Consider the following 21,781-nt stretch of genomic DNA (forward strand, 5'->3'; position numbering starts at 1 on the left):
CATTCTAGGTGATTCCAGATATCATAGTTGATAATCAGAATTATCTGCCACAGCATGTGTATCCACTTCCTATCGATGTTTGTAACAAGCACAAACTTAAGAACAAGCGACATTGTAGCACGAACCTTAACAGGTTGTATTAATAAAAACAAACCTGAGCCAGGTATTGGGGTGAATGTTGGAAGATCAGAGGAGCAGAACAAGCTACAGCTTCCTCACCTTGCCAATTCCTCTGCTGATCCTGTTTCTTCGGTCTAGAAGCTTCTCAGTCCTCATTCAGAATGAATCTCAGCTGAACTGCTACTCACAGCCTGAAATCTTAACCAGCTAAAGGCTTCTAGTTTCTGGTCTTCACACCTTATATATCTTTCTGCTTTCTGCCATCACTCCCTGGGATTAAAGGCTCACTTTTTGGGATTAAAGGCATGTGTCACCATACCTGGCTGTTTCCAGTGTGGCCTTGAACTCACAGAGATCCAGAGGGATTTCTGCCTCTGGAATGCTAGGATTAAAGGTGTGAGTGCCACCATTTTCTAGCCTCTGTATCTAGTGGCTGTTCTGTTCTTTGACCCCAGATAAGTTTACTAGGGTGCACAATATTTTGGGGACACAATACCGCCACATGACATTGCAGTTGTACATTACACTTCTGGAACCCAGAATTCACCGGACTAAAATCAACATGTCTGCCAAGTCACCTGTACTCTCTCGCTTCCTGACTTCTCATCCAAATTTCCAGCATTTCTGGTAAAGTTCTCAAGAACCTCATGACATTAGACTTCTGATTTGCAGGGCTGGAAGACAATGGGTGCGTGCTGTCTGAAACTGTAGTGATTATTATGGTACGATTACATCAAAGTTATTGCCGTTGGACTGGGTGATGGGAAGTCATTAGTAATAGTTTTAAAAATCGTTTCAGAAAAGTGATGAGAAATAGAATCTTGGAAGGGATTGGAGAAAAGAAAGGTGAATTGGCTCATGGACTTCCTTATCGGGAAGACATTCCCCAACTCTCCTCCATCTTCGAGGCAAATTCCTGTCATTATGTGTTCTGTGACTTTCCGTCAGAGTTGGCGTTTGTTTCTTTTGGTTCCTGCCACCTGGACAATCCCCTGTTGTATAATGTGATTTCTCTCCTCATTAAACTCTGTGTCGGCTTGCCTCTTAGCAGCCCCATCAACTGAAATGAGTATCAAAGCTTTTTACAGAATTTATAGTTATAGAGAAGGTTCTTACACATCGATACAGTGATTATAAGGTTATGCCCTCTTACCTGAGAAGCTTCGTTATTTCTACTGTTTAGGTTCAGTTCGGTAATTAGGTTTCTAGTCAAATGTTTGGTAAGATAAGCAGAAAGATTAAGCGATAGAACAAATACTCATCACATTAGAGCATAAGCATATAAAATCTATTTACTTATGTGAAATGCCTTTTCAGGAAAATATTTGTAGATCATTATCTTAAGTTTCAAAAGTAAATTTCCAAGTAAGTCCCAAGATACAGCTTTCCATGGAAAGGGAAAACGTAGTCACAAAATCAAATATAGAACTATTTAAATTTTAGGAAAAGGAGTGCTAAGACATGCAATTAGCATTTGAGAGCTTAAACACATCTGTATTGGGAGTTTAAACACACACAGACATAAGAACGGGAACGTCAACCAATTAGAACCACCAGAAAGCAAGCTTTACCCAAATAAACAGAAATAACAACCCAGGCTTTAAAGTGTCATAAAATTTTCCCCTCTGAAACCACTTCAGTGTTACACTTCAGCGCTTGCTCCTGTCAATCCCCTCTCCTCCTTCTCAGGGACCTGCCTCTTCAATAGTCCCACAGCTCAGCTAGTTTTTCCTGCCGACTTCCAATCTCTGGTTCCCACACTTGTTTGTTCGTTATCTGATAGGCACCGAAATTCACTTAGAGTATGCAACACCATCTTACATAACTGGTCTTTCATCTGGCGCCTCCACCCATCCGAAACAATGTGAGGCAAGGAAGAAAACAAGGACACTGTTACAAAGCCAGGCCCTGTAATCTAAAACTGACTCTTTGGGGAGTCCCTTAGACCCTCTCCCTGTCGGTTTCCTTTGACGCCATCGATTTGTTAGTACATCCTGAGGATACCAGCGACGTCAAAAAAACAACTAAAACTTCTTTGAAATACATTTAAAATGCATTTCTTTTGTGGAACATGTTAATTCCAAATAATGCAGACCATATTTTAAAATTCACTTTCGAGTAGTAACTCATGGTTTTAAGTTTATTTTAATAGTTAAATATTCTTGTTAAACATTTTGGAGCTTACTAAAAAAAAAAAAAAAAAAAAAATCCTTCTGTTGTTTTAACCAGAAAGGCAGCCTTTATGGCGAGCCACAGTCTGCCCTGTGAGCGCTAAAATCAAAATCATTCCTTGCCATGAATGGGCTGTGCAACCTTTTGCTTTCTGCTGCAATTACTTCATTTGAGAAAAGAAGATAATATAGAGCTCTTTCTAAATGTGGGCATAGGAAAATCACAAATAATCATAGTTTCAAAACAAAAGTTTTGTTTTACCAATGTCTGAAATACCTGTTACAAATCTTAGCATTGTAATAGGAATAAAAAACCATTAACAGGAAACAAGAGAGAAGTTCTCGAGTTCAACTTTGATCCAGTTTAGAAATTGGGATATTGTGATGCAGGAGATTCAGGGAAAGGCGTGTTCCATTTCAGAAGTTTGCCTTTGTTTGTTGGCAGGGCTCTGCAGGCATCCTGCTTCATCTACTCTCCCTGTCTAGCTTATAAAGAAAGTGAATAAAAGCACACCCACATCCTGAGTGTGGCTCATGTTCTGAGTGATACACTCTGTGCCTTGTGTTCAACATTGTGAATCCATAGGAGAACCCTGAAGAACTGATATTATTAGTTCTACTTTAGTGACAAAAATTGAAGCTTAAAAGGTCAAAGATTTTTTCTGAGGTCACATAGTAAATAGGTTTAAAAGTGATAGAGATTTCTTAGCAGCAAAAGCTGTTCACAATGTTTGAAATCACATGTTAGTTTTCTGTAAGCTCTCTCTTTCCCACAGCAAGTGGTTCCTTGCATAATATGAGGAATGCATTTCTTAGCTGTCAGTGTTCTTTGAGAGAAAAAGTTGAATACTGCTCTTAAGCTGGGCATTCATGGATGAATATTTCTCTACTGATAGATATTCTGAACTTGATGTACAACCTGACAATTTCTTTCTCTCCAGCTGTATCAAAATGTTGACGAATGTTCAACCAGAGATCAACTAAAGCCTCTAATCTATCCTCTCACTGGGACTCTCCCACACCTGGCCTCTCCCAGCTTGGCCTCATGGAGAGGATTTGTGTATTCACTTGTTCGTGTTTTTAATCATAATGTGTCTGTTAATTTCATTTTATGGGTGTGTGTTCTGCCTTGTCAGAATCACTTTGAATCTTAATCCCATCATACAGCATATTAGCTCTGCCTTTCAATTCGCTGTTATTTTTAAATTTGATAACCGTGATTTCTGAGCCTTCATCTAGGCTGTTGATAAAAATATTGAACTGGAAAGGGCAAAGATACAATCTAGCATCCAGGGACCAGAGACATTTTAGTTAATGATGCTTCATCGAAATGAGTAATGGCTCAGCGATAAGAGGGACTGCAGCTTTGTTTGCATAGTATTTAATGGTTTCAAAGCTATATTTTGCCATATAATACATTATTGTGATCTCATCCAGTCTGACTGGGTAGACAGAGAAATTAGATTGCGAGGGGAGTTGTAAATGCCTGCTGTGTTCCGGGATTTGAGGGCCTCCATCTTCACTACTCCTTCCTCATTCAGGTCACTGCCACGATGAGAGTCTGAGGAATGTTATGTTTGTGACTTAAGCAGTACAGGACTTGGCCTACATTAACTTCTTTCCTAATAGGGAACACATCACACATTTGTGCTGAGTTCTTGCACAAGGGCCATGCCGACATTTTCTGCATTGCTTAATTTCAGTGCACGTGCTATAAGCACTTTTATGTGTGTTTAAAATGTTATACTTCGTGATTTTTTTCCATGAAGGCATTTATTATCATGCTGTATGGGTATTTAGTATCTTGTTTGTTGTCTGTCTGCAGAATGCTGACTATGGAAGGAAGGCAGGGTTTTTTCTTTTCTCTTTGCCTCTTTTATATTTTTTCTATATTCTTTTAAATCTTATATTTTTTACTTTTAATTGTGTGTATGTGTGTGTGTGTGTGTGTGTGTGTAGGCATGTGCACATGTATGCAGGTGCCTGTAGAGGCCGGAAGTGTGGGATACCTCTGGACCTCAAGTTACAGGTGAATGTGTGCTGGCTGACTTGGGTGGTGGGAGTTGAATCAGATCCTCTGGAAGAGCAATACATTCTGCTAATCCCTGAACCATCTCTCCAGCCCTGTTTGTCCACTTTTATTATTTGTAGTACCCAGAACACATAGTATATAGTGTAAGTAGGTACTCGACATCTAGAAATGATTGGAAAAATTTAAGGTTTATGGGTCTGCCAAGTTTGTGTAAGTGTGTTCGAAGTTTTTAAGGAGAGGTTTGATAAATTCAGCCCTACCATGGCAGTGAACCATGTATGTGAACTAAACATATATTAGCTGCTTGCCACTGGTCTTCCTTTTACTCTGGGCCAGAATAAAAGGGGTCCCTCTATGCTCCTCAAGGTTCCTGGCACTTGCTGTATGTGGCCTAAGTCTAAATGTTTTGCTTCAACTACACTTGGTTCTAGTTTTACTCCAATGTGCACTCTAGTTTATAGCTGTTCTCGAGGAACTAATTACTTGGGATAGAAATGTCAGCTTCTTAGGGTCTGCCTCTGGTTTCTTCATGGCCCATGTGGATCCTCTGGGGCTTTGCTTCCTTGGTAGAGACTGTACTTCATTTTTTCTCATGGTTGCAATGTACTCCTTGCCTGTGGCATCACCGCAGTATCAAACTCCATTCTGCTTCTCATGTTCTTCTGCATCGATACGAAGATGTTAACAGACGGGCAGCCCAGGAAGGATTCAACACATGCAGGAGCCAACAACTCAGCCTTTAGATGACTTTTCCACATTCCTGAAATGGTTCATATACTTCTTCAAGTGGGATTAGGTATGCTTAGGAAATATAAAGTACAGCACATACAAAAATACCCACAGTCCCCCACCCCCCCACCAACCCCATTTTATGCCGGAGGAAGAGAAGTGACCTAATTACTGTTTTCAACTACTTGACGGATTGTGTCCATCTGTTTTTCTGCTCTGCCGGGAATAGAACTACAGGAAATGGGTTTAATCTGTAGCCTGAGCATTGTGGTTTATACATAAAGGAGAACTTCCTGACAGTGACTAGTGGATTACAGAATTTGTTTCTTATGAGATTTAGAATTCCATCTGGCCAAGTATGATGAAGGGTTTGCTATAGTTTTCTCCAAAGATGGTAGATGTAGGACTGACTGAATGTAGGTTAAATGGCCCTAACAAAATGATTTATTTTTTTCCCAACATTTTTATTAATTATTTGGGAATTTCATACAATGCACCTTGATCACACTTGCTTTTCCTTTCTCCTAGGTCCACTCTCCCACTCTTACGCCCTCCCTACAAAAAGAAAAAAAAATACACCAAGCCCAGTTTGTTTTGCCCACACATTCACTGGAACATAGTCACTCCCAATGGCCAGTCACTTAAAGATAGCTGAGTCCTTCCAGAACTCACCAGAACCTCACGAGAAGCCATCAACTGTGAAGAGCTACACTTCTTATACATTTTATTTGCATGCATGTGTGCACCTATCTGTGTGGATGAATGTCATGTGAATTCCAGAGGAGGCCAGATAAGGGCGTCAGCTCCCCTAGAGCTAGAGTTACATTGGGAATTCTGGGAACCAGACTCAGGTCTTCTGGAAGAACAGAAGGCACTTTTAACCACTGAACCATCTCTCTAGGGGCTAAATGACCTTTTAATTATTCTTACTTGTAGGAATAAATGATTTATTTTTGAAAATAAAGAACTACAGTAGTTTCATACTTACCTAACATTGATTTCTAAAACATTGTTTTGTTAATTCCTTTTGGATCTCACAGTGTAATTTGAACACATTCACCCCCTGGATCCTCCCAAATCTACCCTCTTCACCTCCCTACCCAACCCACTGTGAGTTTCTTCTTCCTTTGCCTTTGGAGTCCAGTTGGTGTTACTCAATTCCGTTTGGAAGTAGACCTCTCCAGGAGTGTGCTAGACCTACTAGGGGGTCGTATCATTAAAGAACGCTGACTTTCTCTCCCCCTGTAGACATCACATGTCAATAGCCCCTCAGACAAGGTTGAGATTTTGTGTCCATATCCCCCACTCTATCTCGGGACTTTTCTCAGGTTTGGGCTTACACAAGTCTTGTGTATGCTCTCACAATCACCCTGAATTCATAGGTTCAACTGCCTCATTATGTCCGGAAAACGCCATATTATTGAGTTCATCCTCCACCCCTGGCTCTTCCAAGCCTTATGTCTCCGCTTCTGTGAAGTTCCCTGAGCCCTGAGGGAGAGATGGGATATGAATGTCCTATTTAAGGCTGAATACCCCCTAGTCTCTTGTTCTCTGCATGTGGACCAGTTGAGAGCAACAATTCAAAAAGAGATAATACATTCCAGATGCTGTTTTTTTCTTATTTACTACTGTGTGGCAGGCGTCTCGTTGGAATGTTGTCCACCATTCTAATAGGATAGCTTCATTAAAAGTCTTGTATGTATATATATGCACATATTTTAGGAAGCTTCTGGAGTAATAAGCTTCCATACTGCTTTTTCAAAAGGCCTTTGGTGTTAGTTGTCCTTTCCACGTTCCCTTGTCTGATTGGTGCTCTCTCCCACCCCAATTTATCCCTTTCTGTTTCATTATTCCTCTTTATTCTCTGGTGTGTTTTTCCCCCTTCCTGAATCTGTCCACTGCATGATCTCTTACAGCTTTGCTGACCTCTGTAAGTATTCCAAATGCAACACATGTGTCTGAGTATTCAAAGCTAACATCCAGAAATGAGAAAACATGTTGTTTGTCTTTCTGGGTCAGAGTGAGTAATTCTGGCTCCAGCTATTTACCTGTGAGTTTTATTTTTCTGAACAGCTGAAAAATACTTCTTGTGTAAACGGATCACGTTTTTCACTATCTGTTAATCAACTGATGGACATCTGGCCTGTTTCCATTTACTGTCTGTTGTGAAGCAATGAGCATGGATGAGCAAATAAACGTCTTTGTAGTGAGATATAGTATCCTTTGGGTATATGTCCAAGAGTGAGTGGTATAACATAATATTTTATTTTAATGGAAGAACACATTTAAAATAATCTCAAAACTGACTCCTGAAGAAGGAACAGAAGTACATGGTAGGGTTAAACAGCCAGGAAAGGGTCAGAAGAACTGGGAGGGCCTCATCTGACATCCAGAAAATGTGGTGCCTGCCTAGGCTAAAACACACCATCACATCTCTTCACCAACATGATATTGATGGAAAGAGATTTCCTCTGGGCATGATGTGGCTGTTGGCCATCCTCAAGTACAGGTTGCTCTGATGACCTAAGGAATGTTTGGTCCCTCGTTCATGAAAATGAAGCAAGCAGAACAGTTCAGTGATAGGTAGGTCTGTGGTGATGGCAATGAACTGTTAACACGCACTAGTTGAAGGAAGAGGGTGCTAGGGGACTCTCACCTGGGATCTTAGCCATTTCTCCCTCTAGCCACAGAGCTGCATATATGAGATACTGGAGTATGTAGGAGGTGGAATGTTAACTGAAGGCAGGATTCTGTGACACAGCTTTTATGTTATCACTCACTGTGGGTGACAGAGTAGAGACTTTCAGTGATTCACTTGTAAATTACCTCTCCTTTTGCTCCTGCTTACAGCCCAATAAACTCAGTGAATCATCAAAATAATAAAAAAAATCTCAGAAAAATGAATGCTATGACATTTCTAGAGTGTAGGAGGAGAGACCTTCAAAAAAAAATCTCACTTATATTTATATATTTATTTATTGTGGGGCAGCTTGAACAGCATCCATAGGCAACTGCTCATCCTGGAAGAGAAATGTGTACAGTATGTTTTATTAACATTGGAGTAGTCAAGGTTTCTTAATCTTGAAATCATTTAAGTACAGTTTATCAAACAACTTTTTTTTTTTAAAAAATTATGCTTTAGAGGGCCAAGACATGAGTTGACTTTTTCTTTTGTAGATGCATTTATTTTAGTTTGTTCTGTACATTTACTGTACTCTTTGGTAATTGTTTTCTGGAGGTAAGGAGAGGTGGCTGCTGATAGTCATAATAAATGCACAAATAACAACTTAAAATTTCAGGCACTGTAGTTGTTATTATCAAATATGTGAGTTTCAGGTAAGGAGCCCTAGAAAGAAATTTATTGCCAAGAATAAAATAAGGAGAAGAAAATGGCTATTCATGAACCAAACAATCACTCTTGAAAACTGAATAAAGACTAATCAAAGAAGGTGAAAAGGGAAACAATAAAAATGTAATAAAATTGGAACCAATCACATGTGAATTCTTTGAAATATATAACTACAGATGACAAAGACATGTAGACAGGTTTTCTGCTACGAAGTTAGAATGTTAGTGACTCCTCAGATTTACCTCAAATTGTATGCATAATAGTCACAGTTATATAATTGTCTTGAAGATTCTATGAGTCACCAATGAAGGTAGAAATTATGAACAAAAGCTTCCTAAAGCAACAGAAACAAAATCATTATATGCTATTTATATATGAAATAAATATACACACATGAACATACTGTGCAGATTAATCATATATGGCTTCCTCAAAGCAAAAATACTTTATCATTACCACAAGTAAGGGAAGATGTTTGGTGGGTCACAGACTCAGCCAAACCTATTGTGTAAGGCCTTCTTTGGGAGAGACTTTCCTTTCATTGACAACCATTTATTATTTTTAATTTTTAAAAAGGTTTTGAGATTATAATGTCATTACATCATTTCCCCCTTCCCTTTCCTTCTTTCAAAGCCTCTCATGTACCGTCTTGAGCTTTATCAAATCAAGGGTCTCTTTTTCTTTGATTGCATGTATATATTCCTAAATACAGAAATGTAACCTGCCCAATCTGTTACTTGCATATGTTTTCAGTGCTGACCACTTGATATTGGATAACCAGTTGGTGTGCTCTTCCCTGGAAAAGACCATTCCTCCCACTGTCTACCCTACTTAGTTACTGCAGTTCTTTGTCTAGAGTTGAGGGCCCCTGACATTCTCTTGTCCATGTTGCCATGTCTATTGGTGTCATCAAAGTTCAGGCCATATTTAGAGAGGTATGTTGTTAAGACTTCATGGGTGTAGCTTCTAACATTCCTAGGAAACACACTCTCACAGAAAACTCCCCTTTCCTCCAGCTCTTATAATTTTTCTGGCACTCTTCTGCAATGATCCCTTAGCCTTAGGTGAGGTAGCTGTTTTGTAGATGTATCCATTGGGACTGGGCTTCCCAACTCTGCATTTTGATTGGTTGCAGTTTTCTATAATGGTCTTTGTCTGTTGCAAAGAGAAATTTCCTTGATGAGGGGGTGAGGACTACTTATTTTCTGTGGGCATAAAACAAACTGAGGTAACCCTCCTCTTCTTATAACATGTTAAAATCCCCCAAAGTAAGAAGCTATACATTCTGTTCTTTAGCTACAAGTATATGAACCATTTACTAAAGAAAAAGTACTTGACTTTAAATTTTATTAGCATTTCAAAATCTTCAGCAGCTTTTGGTACCTTACACTAAAAACTGAGACGGTTTCAGTCCTTCACAGCAGGTAATCTCAGTCCACCACAGTGGGGACATATGGCAGAGACTGTTCACGTGGTGGGAGACCAGGAAGTATCAAAAGTAGGGCCCGCCAAAAGTGACCTACTCCTCCCATGCAAAATGCATCTTTTAATACTTTCAGAGCTTCCCACTTGGGAATAGCAGGCAAAACATGAGTCTGCAGGACACAGTCCAGACTCAACCCATAATCAACAATGTGAATAATTTTGAACATACTTTCTAGTAACTATTTCACAGTATATCCAAAACAGCCAGGAACCATTATAAAATTTCATTTCCTATTTAAAAGCTTAAAAAAAAAAACCCTAATTTTCTCAAACCTTTCTGATGTTGAACATAAGGAAGAAGGTTCAGCATTTCAGATATTTGAGGGACATACCATTTATAGGCATATTTCTAGTATGTGTTAGAAGACAAACTGGAACATAGAGAACATATAATATTTTGACATATAATCTGGGAATGAATCAGAGAAGAGCAGACTAAGTCGCACACATACCTCTGTCTTTATCCTGTGTGAGAACTGGACACTTCTTGGAGGTAGCTACAGAGATTTTTAGAATAGAGCAGTTAACTTTGGAATGTTCAACAAAGGAGAGTATAAGTTCATGTAATGTTTACAACTGATTTAATTAATGAAAACAATTCATAAGCAAGCACCAAAGTTAGTGTGATTAAAAACAAGGTGAGAAACAAAATATTTCTTGGAGGTATTTGCAGGGACCCCGAAAAGATATGGAAAAATTTGATAAAAAAAGTTCCCAACATGTAAGCTTGATTAGAGAAATATGGGCTGTGTGTAAATAGTTGAGTTGGGTTGGGGAAAAGAAAAAATTATGGGTAATTTGTCAGATTTTCCTTCAAAGATGTCCTTTGAAGAAAACAAAGGAAGCAGCCAGTGAATTCATTCATACATTATTCTGACAGGTGTAGAAGGCAGATTAGCTTAGATTTTGAGAAAACTCTTTTAAAAAAATTATGGAGAACTTTATAGTCCTCCCCTGGTTAACATGTTTCTTGGTTTAATTGATATTTAACTTTATTTTTAGCATCCAGGGACAGCATAACGATGCAAAACTCGATACTTCTATTTCAAAACTTTTAGTCACAGAAAGAGAAAAGGACTCTTATTTTTCATCTTTAATGAAAAACTCAGACGATATTTTTAAAGAAAAAATCATATTATTGTATTTTGCATGGTTTATAATGATTTCCTCACAGGATGATGCCACTATTTAACAATTATGCTCTTTTCCTCAACACATAAGTAAATTGATTTTATGTACTGGTTAAGGTAGCATGAACCATGCAGAGGGCTGTCAAATGAATTATTATTTTTTCATCCCCCCCAGTTTCAGGATCTGGTAAGAGTAATAGAGTCTTTTAAACTCACCAAGGAGTGCTTTCCTTTATGTTGGTAGGAACTGGTTAAGTATTTGCTTGAGTCCAGAGAAGCCTTGTAGCCTTGCTATGAGCTATTTTGTGGAAGTTAAGACTTCAAAAGCTCTGGTCAATCAATTTCCTATAATATTTTCTTTCAAAAAATTAACACATGTTAAGAAGATGTAATTGTGTGTACTCAGGAAATTCTCTTCTTTAAAATGTGGAGAATGCTTCATGGGGCAAATGGGCCTATGAATTTCTGTTTAAAAAAGTGCATTGGAATTATTTAAATCAATCTCTGCTCAGTCCAGCATCACATGCAATAGCTACAATTTTCATTTCTGCCACAATGTTCTATTTTTGTACACTTACATAAAGTGTAACACTATTAAACTGTACATCTTCTGCTTTCTCTGCTTCTCTTTCTGGGCGGTTATGACCTCTCATGGTTAAATGGCAATTAGGGATTAAGGAAGGTGATAGAATTAATGTGGGTAAGCTTTATTCTCCATTTGGTTTTAGCACAAATCAAAGAAGATGGATGTCTAGCCATTAGAAAGCAATTAAAACCCACTGCCTCCAGCTGGGGATGTCCCTCAGTGGTAGTGTGCCTGCCTCACATGTGCATGGCTGTGTTCGATCCCTAGTACAGAGAAAAACAAAACAGTTGTCTATTATGGTAATTGTTGTCCTTGAACCTTCTTATGCATCACCAAGAGACCTTATACTTTTTGTCTTCCCCAGTCTACATCTTAACACAATTTCTTCCCAAATCCTCAGCATAAGAAGATCTTTCATTTAGTCCTCTGTGTTGGCTTAAACTTGTTTTTGGTAGAAGATTCTGGGGTTTTCAGAGGGAGAGTAGAGAGAAGGAATTCAGGGAATGATGAACAACATCCCCATTCTTTTCCATTTTCTACTACCATTTGCAATACTGTCTACCTGAATCCAATGTTTCCGATCATGGGTATTTTTTGGTTTGAAGAGCTATCCTTTCATGATTTCTGAACCTTAGAGTTTTTCATAGTAAGCAGATGTTAGGTATAAAACTTCAAGGTCTATATGTTTCCTCTTAGTGCCTTCTCTAATATAGATAACTTCTATACTCCTACAGTATATACTTTACTTCAGACTGGCTTTGAACAATTTATGTAGCCAGGCTGTCCTTGAACTCCTGATCCTCACTCTGCCTCAGCCTCTGGAGTTTTGGAATTACATGTATGTGCCACCAAACTCTTTAAATCATTAAAAAATTGATTGCTACCCATTCTATGAATGGATAAATTCAAATTTAAAGAATTCTAGGAAATAGAGTAGATCTTTGGTGGCTACTAACCCAGTTTGGTTGATTTTAATTATCCCTTCTCTTTAAGTGTTCTTTCCATATACTTAGTGTAATCAATCTTCAATCTCTAACCATCACACAGTTGTGCACTGTGATGTGTGCCAGAACCACCATCACCACACACACACACACACACACACACACACACACACACACAAATAAATAAACAAATGTTTTATAAAAAAATGTAACTATGGATGAATTTCTCTTCAGGGATTATAAGGTCAGATTCATTTTCAAATGAACCACAGTTAGGGCAGAGATGCCCAAGAACAGCTTATGATGTACCTTGAAGGACTTAACTTTCTCACCCTCCATGTATCGCAGATAGTTTAGTATACCTCACACAAATGTTTTCATCTCTGATCATCTTGAAAGCTGTAAAACTTGCATATTGTTATTAGGACATTGTGGATGGTTTTCCATGGACACTATTTCCTTTCTCTTTGACTGCTCATTCTAAGTTAATGACAATGGCCAGTCCGCTCAACTGAAGTATTTTACTGGCCTGGATGGCTTTATAAGCTCAGGTGAGGATGACATAAGTAATGGGCACTCTAAATAAAGAGATTTTTAGTTCTTCACTTATAAACATGGTATAGAAATAATTATTTCTGAATCTTTCTCTTAAGTAGTTTGTTTTAAAACTTCCCTTTAATTGACTCAATGAGGAATGCTCTATAGAAAAGCTAATCAGGTTCAAATTCCTGACATAATCATAGTCTTGGGTAGAGAACATCCAACTGAAGTTACACATTTTAAATAACAATTGTAGCTACAATGAAAGCAGTCTAAAGAATGTTTACTGGAAATTGGCTTTATGTGATTTTTGATCTTGTTACTAAATCTGGCTTCACAATAGATCAGCAATCACATGATCTCACCTTTGGTACAGATATAAGTAAGATTGTTTTTATGAGCCTAAATTCATATTGTATTAATTTTCCATACAGCTATTCACAAAATGGGAAAGTTGAATAGTCCCTGACGTCAGAGGAATTTCAATCACAATGCTCAGCAGAAGAGAAAAGTTGAACACTCTTATTCACATGTTTTATGACTCAAAATGTTTTCCATAATGCAGTGAATGAAATTCAGTCATCATTTACCAAAGTGTATCGCCTGGGGCTTAGAATATTCTTGATATTTAGCAAGAGGAAAACTAAACTGAAATCGTGGCTTATGAATTATGAAACAGACAAATCTGCTCCCTCTGGCGAAATAGAAATAAATACTGAACACCTTTCCAAATATTTGTTTATTTGTCCGGTTAATTCACTCCTGTCCCTAGAATTAAGTTTTTCCCTTCTCTTTTAAATAGAAATAACTAGAAAGTGTTCCCAGTTGAGAAATCTATTTCCAGACAAACCACTTGTAAGGAATATTTACTGTTCACAATTGTATATTTACAACAAGAAACAAGCAATGCCAAGTAAGGGCTAACAGGACTGGGCAGCTGACATGAAAGGATCATCCCAGATGAATGACTTTGAGTGTCTTGGTGTATCTGGTTTTAGCAACCCAAGGGACAGTTAAGAGATGTGGGGTGTCTTTGCTCTGTCTTTGTGTCCTGTTAAGAAGTCCTGACTTAGAGGCTGTGTGGGATCTATGATTGCAGCTTGGTTCTGCCCTTCACAGAGTTGCCTTGGGGAATCATGGGCGTTGTTAAGCCCCGTATCACTCTAAAGCTTGCTGTAACCAGCCGATTCCGCATCCTTTCGGGCTTCTTGAACTGTCTTCAATATTAAGATTCAGATGGCTGAGTTGTCTAAAAGCCGGGCTTTCAAATATATGTATATATACATATATATTTTTCTTATTTCTTCCCAATTTATAGCTATTTTGTCTGGTAGAATTATTTGCCAGTGTTTGAGTTCTGTTTATTTTGAAATACTGTGTATGTGACTGTCTGAATATATTAGTGATAAACTTCATTTGTGAAGTCTTTCGAATGTTTGAGTATTTGAAAATATGAGATAAACTTGGAAGCTGAATTTCTCTTTCAGGGGTTATTTATTCTTTTTGGTAGATTGGTAGTACTTGAGAATGGCTTTATGCCAGAGCACTTAATTCTCATTTTACGTTAGGGAATGTGGGCCCCAAGGATCAGTGATTGTGAGGCTGGGCATTCTGTCGGTGGAGGCGGGAGGAAACATGGTTTCCAGTTTTAGTGATCTTGATAGTATAACATCACTGTTTCATTTAGAGGATCTTCAGCTCTCGCCTACCACTAAAGACAAGCTCATGTACTGTAAGCACTAGGTACGGCATGACATGGTACTAAGTACTGAGGCAGTGGTCATTACTATTCTCACTTTTACATATGGGATTCTGAAGCTCATAGAGGTTTATTAACCTGCCTAAAGGTCACACACCTTGTAAGAAGTAGAACCAATATTTAATCTCAGGTTTCACTGACTCTGCATGCTCCTAAGTGCAGTGGTGATTAATGTCAGCACCCAAAGACAAAAGCAATGTGAATGAGCTAACCTGTTGTGCCATTTCCCCCAACGTGTCTCTTAGCCTTAGTGTAGAAGATCTTATTCTAGAATCTGCACAAGAAATGCTTGCTTCTGTGACCTCCAAAATAAAATTTTAGGAACACTGTAATAATAAATGAAAGTGCATACAGTAATTAATGGCTTCTAGAGTTACCAACCAAGGTATAGATTAAACATCTTAGATTCAGTACAGCACAGTGTGTGCTGGGTCAACCCAACATACTCCCATGAAGAGCTAATAAAACCAACATCTCTCGTCATGCTTGTTGAATTCTCTGTCTCCTCCCTTGCTGTCTCCTCTTTTCCACTCTGGCTCTCCCTCCCCCTTTTCCATTGCATCCTCTTTACTCCTTGACGTCACACAGTGTAGGGATGCAACCAACATGCTGTCCCTTCTGTATTGAAAGGTATATGCAGGGAGGCTGATTTCCCATAACGAAATTCACCAGAGTTCCAGAGTCATTTTGAGCGCTGTCAGCATCAATGTAATTATTGTTGAACCTGTAGGATGATGACCTTCCTTTGAAGTACTGTGCTCATTTTAATGAATTCCTCCCAGGGCACATTGACCTCCTAGGAAAACCTGTGTTTAGGAATTTAGAGGGTTTAATATTAATTTTAATCCAGACATCCCCTTCCCATGACATCCTTAGATAAATCATTTCACCACATCTGGAGCCATATGCAGAATATGTGAACAGTTCTCATGGACAATGAACCTGGACAAAGTCGTTGTGACTGTAAGTGAAATGAAAAAGTGTCAAAATTGCAAAAGCTTTAGCAAATGCTTACAGATACAGCAATCTCAGTCTCCAAAACTCAAGGTCTCCAGGAAAGGTGGTCACAACTGTGGCCCTGCTTGTCCTGAACAGCCTTAGTCTGGGGACTGTCCTTGTGTTTTCTGTGGTTCTGTTCTTGGCAGGTAACTTCTTAGGATATGTTTGTTTAATGAGGGGATAAATGATAATAAAAACGAAGATAATAATTAAATAGATTTAGGGTAGTATCCATGAATTATCTTCTCATAACTCCTCTACTGTTGGTGGGAATGCAAGCTTGTACAGCCACTTTGGAAATCAATGTGGCACTTTCTTAGAAAATTGGGAATCAATCTCCCCCAAGACCCAGCTGTACCACTCTTAGGCATATTCCCAAGGACTGCTCAATCATACCACAAGGGTACATGCTCAGCTATGTTCATAGTAGCATTATTTGTAATAGCCAGAACCTGGAAACAACCTAGATGCCCTTCAACTGAAGAATGGATAAATAAAATGTAGTGCATATACACAATGGAGTACTACTCAGCAGAGAAAAACAATGACATCATGAAGTTTGCAGGCAAATGGATGGATCTAGAAAAAAATCATCCTGAGTGAGGTAACCTAGACTCAGAAAGACAATCGTAGTATGTACTCACTCATAGGTGGATACTAGATGAAAAACAAAGAATGACTATACTGCTATTTACAACTCCAGGGAGGCTACCTAATAAAGATGGCCCTAAGAAAGACACAAGGATTGCCCAATGACAGAGAAATGGATGAGATTTACATGAGCAAACTGGACGTGAGGGGGGCAGGTAATGAAGGGCAAGGGTCGAGGGAAAGAGAGCTCATAACATTGGATAACCACTTAAAATGGAAGGTGGAGAAGTGGGATGACCCAATTTCTGTTCAATGTCAAGTGGGATTTTAGGTCAACGACGCTGGAATTATTCACCACTTTTAGAAATCTTGCTTCCTTTCCTTGTTATACTTCATGGGGCTCCCAGCTGTGTAGGAGTGGTGATGACATTTGCAGAAAGTTTTCTTCAGGGATCTAGGTTCTGACAGGCTACCCGAGATCCAGAGAGTGGTCCCACACTCTAGACACCCAGGCGGCACTGAGTGGATTCAGTGTGTATTTAAACAATGTAAAAAGAGAGTGCATGAAGTTAGTAGGGTAGAGTGGTAGTGGAGGGGAGGAACTGAGGAGGAGGGAATGGCTTGTGAGTCTGATCCAAATATGCTATATGCATGAATATTAAATTAAACCTTTTGTGAAGACCTTGTTTCCATACATTGGATCCAATGTATTTGAAATATCTAGACAGACATGATGAGATTTTTCAATCAGAAAAAAGTTCTAGAAATTGCAGATGTACCTGCTAATAAATCACCATACAGCCAATGATTTCTAGAAATGAGGATCTTAGTAACATTTGTTTTTGTAAATCCTATTGGCTGTGGACAGAATTTTCATGTTAACTGTTTAACAGCAAAGCTGCTTATTAACCCAGCCAAATGGACTCTAACAAATAGAGATAAAAACACATTGTAATTGATGTAAATAAGCAAGCCTTTCCTTAAAAGTACGAGCACAATTTAAAAAGCATATATACTTATACACACATATATACATACACATACATATACACATACACACGTATGTATTCAGGGGACTTGGTTTAGGAATGTGATATGTAGCCACTTGGGGGCACTCTTTACTCATTTAAAACAGCTTTACTGACAGGCGAAAATATGTGTTTGTAATAAAGGAAAGTGACAATCCATGGAGAATTTCAATAGTCTAATTTTAGACATAGTATGCAGGTGTTTTGGAATTCTGATAGCCTGGATGGGGTGGTTTCCAGAGCTTGCCAGGGTGCTGGAGGTCTGAGGAATGCCACTCAGGTTAGGAAATGGACTGAGTTAGCATAGCATGGTGTTTTCACTCTGCAGGATTTGGCATATGAGATTTACCTCTTTCATTTCCTTTTGTCTCCGTTCTGGAGGGTATGGCTTTGAAAGCAGGTCCTGCACGCAGACAGCACATGCATAATGATGTTCCAAAGGAAGATTTTCCTTTTAGGAATTACTTTGATCTTTCAAAACTCAGTGAGGAGATATCTGACAACCTTTGGTTGCTGGATAGCTGAACCTTGTTTACAAATAAGATTTAGAAAAGCTCATCAGGGAAGAGCTGTCACAAGTCAGTTTGTTCATTAAGAACACTTTTTAGGAAGTACAAATTAGAATGTATATATAGACACACTGAATACAATGGGTGGTTAAGTCAGTCAGGCTGCAAACTGTTAACACTGCAGGCCAACTGTCACTCTTACACACCAGCACCCACCATTCCAGAGGTTTAATTTGACATCAGTCCTTTTAATAGAACAGTAGAAAAGAAATTGTATTTGCATATTGTCATTGGGATGCACGGGAATGAAAATTTCAACTCAGCCTGTCTTGTTCTCCAGCTTTCTTTTCAGCCTTTGGGGTGGGGTGGAATTAAAGTCCCATGCCTGTCTTCATTACAATCACAGTGTCTGGGCAGCAGTCCCAACCTCCAGCATAAAGAATCTCCCGGAGCGTAGCACATTAGTGAGGACAGTTCAGCTTTATCGGCCGTGGCATCAATGACATTCAGAATGGTTCTATCAGGTCTCCACCCAAACCACTCAATTATGAAAATCTCTGCAATGTGGGGCATCATGGCGCTGCACTGTCAGGGAGGCACCGGCTCCTCCTGTCTTGAGGGAGGAAGTTTTAACTACTAGTTTTGAGTTTTTCAATCTGTTGTCTGTATTTGTTTCTAGAACTCCCAGATTCTGTCTAACATGCAGCTGTCCTGGCTGGAGTCATGCAGGTGTTCCCATAGGACTCTCAATATTTTATTAGGGAGCTGAGTGAGTCCATGGCAGCTTGAGAACTACTGTTGGCGAGGAACACATCTTGTGACTGTTTCAACATCAGACAGAATTTCTTCCCCTGTTGTGCCTGTCTGCCACTGTTTATCTTGACAGAGATACAGTCCCCAGCTTCAATCACAGTCAGAGGTGTTTAGAACTGGGCACTAGGATTTAGAAATATGCATGCATGCCAAGTATACAGATCCAGAATGGCTTAGAGCTAAAGCTACAGAGGGCTACCTTGCTAGATGTGTTGCGTTATCAAGAATGCACTATGTTCTTGTATACTCCATGTCATTTATGTAGTAAATATCTATGGCTACATGCAGAGATGGTGCTTCCCAAAGGGAGACACATTTGTTCACTGTTGACTCCATGGTGTTTGTTTTTTCCACATTATTTTTAGCATATAAATTAATCCAAATTGATCTCACACATACCAACTACACAGAAATGATATAAACACACCATCATTGGAGCCAAGTAAAGGTGATAGAGATATTCTGGGGCTAGGAATACAGTTCAGTACAGTATTTTGCTGGCATGAGCAAGGCCCCAATTTCAATGCGCAGGTACTAAAAAGAAAGGAATATTTTGTGCCCTGTTAATTGAATTTCTCAGAGATATATGAATTACCATTGTTAAGATACCCTTTGAAGAGTATTGAGAATTTTTGATCCATTTTAACTGCATTTTAAAATTAATTTTGAGGCCCATGCATCATGGGGATACAGGCTGCTCACATCTTCCATTCTGTCAATGCACGATAAAACATGGCCTCTAGCCAAAAACCTTCTTTTTGCATTATCAGTGTGAAATTCCTTCAGCTACCAGACACTTACATCACCTCCTTGCTTTGCATCCCAAATGTGTTCTAATTGTCCCAAGGAGCATGATTGTGAGAAGTAGAATGGGTCTTAGTCCTTAATGCTATCATATGAAAGGTAGTAAGAAGAGTCATTTGGGGATGGGGATGGTGTCTTCCCATTTCAGATCAGCACTATACCACGGGGCCATAATCCTAGCCATGGCTTCCAGGGCTAGCATCTTCTGCCAATCCTGCTGGCTCCCCAGAAAGCAGCCAGGAAATCACACAAATCCGATTCTGTTGTCTTACAGGAAGTCAGTCACCTGAGTTCCACAGTGTGGTATGGGTAGAGAGACTGTAGCTAGGCTCATCAACATGCTGCCTAGTCTCTCAGCCCATGAGAGCCAGGCTTCTAGGATTAGCACCTATTTGCTCCATTGTCCTTCCTAATGGCTTTCATACCAATGAGAGTGGCAAGTCACAGCTTCTGTTATTTCAACTCTTGCTTGATAATGAGGATGCAAAAGTGATTTGGGAGTTATTTGAGCAAGATCTCCTAAAATTGTCCACTCTGTGGCTAGAGTAAATACAAAATATGTACTATTAATTGTTGAATTTTTCAGTCGAAGTGAGATACCATGACTACATTCCCTAAAGCTTGTATTTTACAGACAGGAAATGAATGTAAAGAAACCAATTTATTTTAAGTGTAGAATCAAGTTTACAGCTTTACATAATAAAATGCTAATCATATAACCTGCCAAGGAGTGAATAAAAGTTGAACATTCAGGCTTACACTTCATGGTTGGAAAGTCTTTAGCTGCTTTTCAGTTTGTTTTATTGTCTTTAGACTTCCTCTTCTCATTATTTATCCTTAAACAGTCTCTAAGTGAGACATCAATAAAAGCTTCAGTTCTCTCTAGTTGTTTTTATATTAGGGAATAAATTTACAATATACATTTATTCTGACAGTCATAAAGGGCACTGCTTAATAATATCTACCATAATTCTTAATAATAATCTCACAGATTTTCTTGTGATGCATTGTGCTTTTCTTTGTCTTAGACTAAGAAAATTTGACTTTGAAGAGCTGGTTGCCTATGAGTTTGCCTTCTCTTGATAACTGTGCCTGTGCCCTTAGTGATTCTAATAGTACCTGCAAGAAAGTTAAGTTCTTAAGACAATGTCATAATTGATGCCCTGCTGTGGTTCCTTTGGGCAGTTCTCTACCAAAATCTGAGTAGAGAGTAATCAAAGCTAAGTACATGCATGGTGAGTGCAGGAGAGTCACAAGTTGGAGGTCCTTTCACATGGCCTGTACTGTGTGAAACACAGTGCCATGCTATGAATTTGCTTTCTGTCTTCTGTGTCCACACCTGGTCCCCTACATTCCCTCACCAATTTATTCTTAGCTATGTCTTTTGTATTTGTCTCTCTTTGCTAAACACTTCATTCTTGAAGCACGTGAGAGATTTTCTTGTCTTATTATCTCACATTGCCTCCTGTGTGATGAATCACTGTTGATAGACACCCTTACAATTTGCATATGAGTGTCTAGCAGAAAATTATTCACTACTTTTCCAAAAACTTTATTTTTGAAAAACTAATCATTAGCAATTATTTCACCCACATTATGTGAAAATATTGTCCCCTGAAATATTCAGTAATTTGTTTATTTGATTTTTTTGAGGCATCATCTCACTATGTAGCCCTGGCTGTCTAGGAACTCACTATGTAGACAAGGCTAGCCTCAAACTCACAGGCCTACTCACCCATCTCCAACCTATGCCTCCTGAATGTTAGGATTAAAGGTGTGTGCCACCACACCAGGTCTATAACACCCTTTAATCCCAGCACTCAGGAGTCAGAGGAGGGCAGATCTTTCTGAATTCGAGGCTAGCCTGATCTACATAATGAGTTCCAGGACAGCCAGGGCTACACAGAAAAACCCTGTCTTGAAAAACGAAAGAAACAAAGCAAAACAAAAAACCCAGTCATTTGCTTTTGATTGTAAAACTTATTCAAAATAGATGTAGCCCCTGTTTAATTAGTAACATGTTACAAAACATCTGGAGTCAGCTTTCATACCCTAAGCCTTGCCCTGTTAGTGATCAAGACATCCTCAGCATGCCTTTCCCTGTTCTAGGTCACACACCTCCAGATCTTCATGTGGCACAGTAGTCTACAGGCTGCTTGTCAAGTGTGTTTAGTGTGTGTGTGTGTGTGTGT

This window comes from Peromyscus eremicus, chromosome 13 (genome assembly GCF_949786415.1).
Source record: "Peromyscus eremicus chromosome 13, PerEre_H2_v1, whole genome shotgun sequence".
NCBI classification, from domain to species: domain Eukaryota; kingdom Metazoa; phylum Chordata; class Mammalia; order Rodentia; family Cricetidae; genus Peromyscus; species Peromyscus eremicus.